The sequence below is a fragment of the Arachis ipaensis genome, chromosome B02 (genome assembly GCF_000816755.2).
Source record: "Arachis ipaensis cultivar K30076 chromosome B02, Araip1.1, whole genome shotgun sequence".
NCBI lineage: Eukaryota > Viridiplantae > Streptophyta > Magnoliopsida > Fabales > Fabaceae > Arachis > Arachis ipaensis.
In genome coordinates this window covers 69564155-69571160 of record NC_029786.2, presented here as the reverse complement: position 1 = coordinate 69571160, position 7006 = coordinate 69564155, and the positions used below count along the sequence as shown (strand labels likewise).

The 7006-nt window shown below is 31.4% G+C and overlaps 2 long non-coding RNA genes across 2 annotated transcripts in view; both read right to left on the bottom strand.

Moving 5' to 3' along the window:
* On the bottom strand, positions 859–2488 carry LOC110267793. The gene is made up of 2 exons (XR_002355708.1): positions 2231–2488; positions 859–969 (listed from the first exon to the last, which is right to left on the bottom strand). It is a non-coding gene; the product is annotated as an uncharacterized LOC110267793 (long non-coding RNA).
* LOC110268879 overlaps positions 4350–7006 on the bottom strand; it is a 23691-nt gene continuing 21034 nt past the window's right edge. The window contains exon 3 of the long non-coding RNA XR_002357577.1: positions 4350–4360. This is a non-coding gene — a long non-coding RNA (uncharacterized LOC110268879). The remainder of the gene's footprint in view (positions 4361–7006) is intronic.

Sequence of the window (7006 nt, the reverse complement as noted above, 5' to 3'; positions counted from 1 at the left end):
TATCTGTAAACAAAATATATTTAAAATAATGAACCAAAAGTATTAGAATGAACATAATTTTAAATATTCATGCATCTCACACTATATAATACAGAACGGAGGTAACAAACAAACTCTTTTTCCTAACATCTCCCCTTAGACTGTGTTTAGAGTAAAACTTTACAAAGACAATTTGACAGGTCTTGCCAGCAAATATGGCATTTGATCAGTTGAGAGAACACCAGAAACAAGAAACATCCATTTTAGCTTTATCAAGAATTGCAAACCTTTTCCTCATTTTTTTTTTTGAAAAAAAAGGTCAAAAACTTCAATAATAATACTATAATAAAGATTTAGCTTGAAGTATGACTTAGATTTCCAAATCAGATGTTCAAGTAATTAGCAGGACAAATTAGAAAAAAGACACAAGGGACAACTGATTCAAGTACATACTTGTTCATCGCCAAAGAGGTTGCAGCATGTTGTGCATTTCAAAGATTGTGCCTCCTCACATTTGTAGCAAAATCAACAACTTGGATTTGGAAAAGCAAGACAGTAGTCGTTTTTATCCTTTAGAATATGGAAAAGTTATGTGAGGAGTTATTCCATATATTATAGAAGACATTAACAGTAAGCAAGACTAAGAGCATACCTCTTCTGTCATGTCAACCAACTTTGTGGCAAATGGAGAGTTCAGATCAAATCCAAGAGCATTATAATAGCACCAATCAATTCAGTTATTTTATGCGCAGTAATATGTTAAACAAAGACAAGTATAATTAGATGGAGACAAGGAACAAGGAACAAGTAAAAGACTTTATATAAGATTCAAATAATAAATAACATGAACACAGAAACAATTATACTTTCGTTATCTTACCATTGATTATTTGCTTCTTTGCAGCGGAATCAAATTCTTTAATTGACAAAGTCGGTGGTTTTAAGAGAGATTGATTGATATAGAAAGTTGCTCCATATGTTCTTATAAACCTGAACAAAGCAAGAGTATATAGTCAATAAAATATAGTTTCCAAGCACAGGGTGTTGAACTGAAATTGGTATGATAAGATTCTCTCTAGTGCAATCCTAGGAGTGAAGCTTAAGAGGCCACTTTGTAAGCACAGTTATCAAGACAAAATAATTCAAGTCAAACAATTTTAAATCAAGACCTACACTGCTCAGATTTCATTACTGAACCTATAAAAATCACATTGAAACACAACCTTGCAACTTAACTCAAACCACAATCCAAATAAAACATAACATCAAACAAAACAAGTGCAGTATAAATACAACTAAATCAAAATCTGTAATATTATGCCTCAACTTTAAAAAGAAAATTGAATTTTCAAGTTCAATACCTATAATATTTTATTGATTCAGTCTTGTTTCCTAAAATCCAGGCCTTGAGTAGATATTCATAGAAGCTGAAATATAAACAGTCATTTAACATATAATATCTTATTTTTGATAGCATAAAAATTAACTTTTAGCAGCATTATATCCTCCATCCAAACTCCAATGCCCATAAAAACCTACAAGAATTTTTACATAATATTGTCTCCAGGTTTTGGTTACTAGGATTTGAGAAAAATGGGTTATAAAACATATGTTGCAAAATTCTTACAAATGTAAGAGTTCGCCCTTTGGAATAAAATAAATATGGCATTAGAACATGAAAAATACATAAATTTTAGGGGGATTATATGATAAAGTTAACAGCTTACCAATACTAACACAAAACAATTGATCAATGATAGAAATTCAAAACCACTAAACTTGTTCTATTACCTTGTTGGGGCTTCTCAGTAGTATCACTATCATCACTCCCTCTAAACCAATTTGAAGCACCAAAGCAATTCCCAATCTTATGGCTTCTCTCTACTGGACAGTCCCTGAAAATGTAAGAGAAGCCAGAAAAAAAAAAACAGAATCCTGGATAAAAACCATACAAATTTAGACTCAATACCAACACTAAGGTTTGAAGTTAGAACCTTTTCCACATTCATTTCACTTGCAACATACATAATATGACACAAATTACTTTGTAAACAATCCTAATCAATAGAACCTGAGAGTCACACAAATTCATTACGACCAGAATTATTCAACTATTCATTAATTATTATAATAACTAACCTTTGGAAAACACGATGTTTGGCCACTAAGTTGGTCTAGCACCGGCAAAAAATAGACAACAACTTTAATTATAAATAAAAAGAAAAATTAAAAGAAGCAATGCGAGGTGAACCTTAGCGGCTCTAGTGAGACGATCTCCACTCTCACCTATGGAGATGTTGAAAACGAGCTTCTGCACCTTAATCTCTTTTATTGGATTCGCAAGTTTCTTCTCCGAAGCCTGTTCTCATTTTCATTCCAAATCAACACACAAACACGCAAATAAAAGAAAACAAGAGAAGATCTGAGCAATTTCCATTGGATTTGGATTTGGATTTGAACTAATATGAAGGGGGCAGAATACAGGACCATTGGCTACTGCAATCAAAGAGAATGTGAAGTGTAAAGTAGCCACTGCTTTTAATTGGTATGATAGGATCTGAGTCTAATATTTTTAAATTCGGTAAATAATTGCCAATTTTGTAGATCATCCAGAGCAAATGAGTTAGGCGAAGATCCAATCAGTTTATGCGAACGCTTTTGTGAAGAGTTCCGCCAAGACATGATAACACTTAATTATCTGACTTACATGAAAATTCTGATGTTAAATATGAGAAGCATGGGAAGAAAATATCTGTTTAAAATTGTAATAGGAGGTTGAGTACAAATTGGTGTGGGGATAAATTTATTGTACATGAATTTATTGTTCAAAGTAATTGTATATGTTTTGTAATTTGTGATATGATATTATAAACATACCAATTGAAATAGAGAAAAAATATTACATACAAATTCTAATCAATCAAATTAGTAAAATTACAATATGAAATTCCAAGATAAATATTCCAAAAAATAAATTAAAAATAATAGATTCATCTTCTCTTTTACACCATTCAATTTTTGCGAGATTTATTACAATTTTATTCCAATAATTCAGTAAAATATTTTTCAAGATCAATAGTAATCCAAACATATTTGACCTCAAAAAGCTCTTTTAGTATGTATCCAAAATTTTACAAAAAAAAATCAATATAAAATTATTATTAAGAGAAGGAAGTAAATAAAGTATTACTATGTTAATTTGTTTACAATAATGTAAATAATTATTTATTGAGATCTTTTATAACTAAAAATTACCTGAAATTTTATAAACTTTCTTGATTATTCACAAATGTATTTGATTGAAAAAATACATCCAACAGTTCCTATTAGATATAAATAATCATAGTAATGTTAAACACCAATAAAAAAATCCATCTTGTTAAATAATATATAAGTATCATTTTACAAATAGTTAAGAAAATTTACTAATAATAACCTATTAAAATCATGATCATCTTCTTGAGATATTGAATCATACAGCATAATGACCTGTATAACATGAGAAGCAGACGAATTTATAAGAGTTAAAATAATCTAAAATAAAATAAAAATAAATATAAGAAAACATAGAAATTTAAAGTATTCAATATTGTACTCATACCACCTACTTTATTTTACTACTTAATTTATAATTCTATATCTTTTGTGCCAATTTTTTTTGTTTACTCACAGGTACCATTATGTAGTAAATTACTAAACTACCTTGTTTTGTTGTTGTTATGAAGTGTTGCTAATTTGACTCTTCTTCTTATTTTTTGGTTGCTTTTCAACCCAACTTTTTGGGCTCCTTCTAAAATTTTTCACACCATTTTTTCTTTTCAAACTTTTAACTTCTAAGGGTTGAAGGTTTGTACATTGAATTGGAGGAAAGAATTAGCATTGTTGATTTCTAATTCCAAATTTAGTTTGCAGATATCATCAATTTTTTTTACTTAACTCCTCCACAACTTTATCCATAAAGATACGTACTTCTTTGCAATCAGAGGCTTGTGTGACTGTTCTTACTAACTTAGGACATGTTTGCTTAAACCATTGTGTGCTAGTAAGAAAAGTATCTTCTTCAACTATTCTCCCATGCATATCTTTTACTAATCCATTCATTGCTCCTCTTGTCCACCTTTTCAAAATATACTAATCAGGCAATAATTTAATATCTTTAATATCTAAAACTTTGATTGTGTGACAACATAAAATGCCAAAAATCTCAAACTTTCTACAATTACATGAAATTGAACTCAAGAAAGGATCAAATGTTACTTTAAACTCTTTATTCTTATTGCGCAATGCAACTAGATATTCATAAACAAAGCGCAATTGTGAATGCATTGTTCATATAGCATCTTGCCCACTTCTCCTTTAATGTATACAAGCTCATCAACCACTTATTTTTCTTAAGATCATATTCATCTAATAATTTATCCCATGCTCTTTTGAAATTAGTTTCATCTATATATTCATACATACATGCTTTAAAGTCTACAGAAAATAAGAATCATTCTTCATCAAATTACCAAGATGTTTTATGCCATTTTGCATCAAATGCCAAGAACATAAAGCATGATATGTTTCAGTCATTATCTTAGCCAAACCACTAGACATTGCAGAGCTTGATCTGTGAAAATAGTTTGAGACTTCTTATTTTTGTGTGTCTTCAAAAACTCTCTAAACAACCATTCAAATGAATCTGAACACTCATAATAAATAAGTGCAACTCTAAATATTACTACCCTTCTAAAGTGATTAAATCCTGCAAACACACCCAAAGACCTACAAGCATTATTAGTACTATATGTAGTGTCTAGAGTAACCACATCACCAAAATATTCATAATTCATAATCATTTTTGCATCAGCCCAAAAAATATTTGTTACTTGTTCTTCCAAATTTAACTGAATAGCATGACTAAATGATATATTTTTTTAGAGATTTTTGTTGAAAATATGCTAACAAGCTGCCTGCGTTCCCATATGCCATGCTTCTCATTCTTTTGGTACGGAGATAATTTTTTTGGTCTAACCGTGTATAACCAATGTTTTCTCTTCCACCAACTTGTCTAATCATCAATTCAAATGAAGCCCGTTATGTGATTCCCGAGTCATCTGTCAATTCAATTTCTCAAGCTTGAACCTGATATATTTTTTGTTCACATGCTAATGTGTGAGTTATTTGTGGAAGATGCAAAGGATGATTATGCTCACTGAAAAAAATCATGAATCTCATACTTTTCTTCAATATTTTTTATATATATGATTCTTAATTTTACCAAACAATTAGTCCTTGTTTCAAGTCGAGGAATGACCATCAAAAAATTCTTTTTGTCTTATTTACGAACACCTTCTTTGGCACAGATGAACCTAAGACTTAGAATTTTTTCATCTGCATTTTTGTTAGAATATTGCTTGTGAACACCAAATTCCCCATCCTCCTACCATAATCAATCCAAAATTTCACGTCTCTTCTACAGTGTTTGAAGGTTTTGCCCAATTTAGGTAGCGAATCAAATTCTACATCCATATTTTGGACATTCAAAAAAATAATAGAATCATTCGACATCCTAAAATAAAAACAAGAATCAAAAGAAAAAATATTAAAACAAGTACTTTTTTTTAATTGTAACAGAAAAACTAATTTAAAAATTCAATTATAAGAACATGAATATTAAAAAAAAATAATCATAGAGCATAGGTTATTAATTTTCAATCAGAAAACTTATAGCTTGAAAAAAATTTAATGTCAAACTAAACGTATTATCAAATTATTGGAAAGGAAGACTTGAGTAAGAGAATTGGATAAAAGAGAATAAGGATGAGAATGAAAGCACAAAATCTCAATGTCGAAGGAGAAGAAGCATTATCCTAATCCTGAGTTTGTGATGCCCTTCTATTAGCATTAGAAGACATCATTAAAAATCAACTGCTTAAAAAGAAGAATATAATAATAGAAGTTCAGAAGTTTAATTTTTCAGAGAAGATGGTGAAAAGGAAATAAGCGCGGGAAGATAATAAAAGTAAAAGAAGCTAGAACGTGAGAATACTAAAAAAATAAAATAAAGTCATAATTATAATTATAATTGTAATTAGGACCGTTGATTTTATCAAGGGTTAAGATCAAACACTAGACAGTGTCAATTTTTTCTTCCACTGGAGAGAATCTGTTTTCCAATTCAACTATTAACAAAATTCCTAAACCCAGCAAGATAGCAACTCAGAAATAAATTGAACAAGTAGAAATAAATTGAACCAGTAGCAGGAGAGGGCTCAGGATGCTGTTGCTCGGCGAGGAGAGGCTGCTCAGTGACGGTTGCTACGACAAAACTTCAGAATGCAAATACCCTAAAAACAAAATCAAGAATAGTAACAGTGAACCCTAAAATCAAAATCAAGAACAAATTAAAAAATTAATAATAGCAGTTAACCAAGAGCACGATTAATCAAGAGCGCAATAGAATGACAACTTCGAATAGCTCTTACGACAGAGCAATAGCTCAGCGACGGCGATAGCTACTCTAATAGCGGCGTGTAACTTGCCAACGAGATCCTTCGACGAAGATGGTCGTGGCTCCATTGATGAGCCCCAATAGAGACGCAGTAGCGCTGCCCTTTTCTCTCCTTGTTTATCTCTCTCTCTTCCTCTCTAGCTCGACGGCTGCGACAGCTTCCCCTTGTTTCACAAGCGCTGTCGTCTTCTCCTTCTCTTCTCCTTTTCCACTTCTTGATCTGTGTCTCTGAACTCTCTCTCTCTCCCTCTCTCTCGCGTCACTCTCTCTCCCCCTCTTGCTCTCTTCTTTGCAACAGCGACGGCAAATAGTGGTCTTCCCTCCGCGGGTGCCATCCTTCCCTTTCCTCCTCTTATTCTCTTCTTCTTCTCCCCCGCTCCCCTCGTTTTGCATTTCTTTCTTTCTTTGTTGAGTGTGTGGAGATTAGTGGGTGGGTGGGTTTGAAATTAGGGTAGGATTATGGTTAGGTACGAAATATTAGGGTTAGGGTAGTAAAATAATTTTAACAAAATTAGAAGGTAGAAGAGTAAT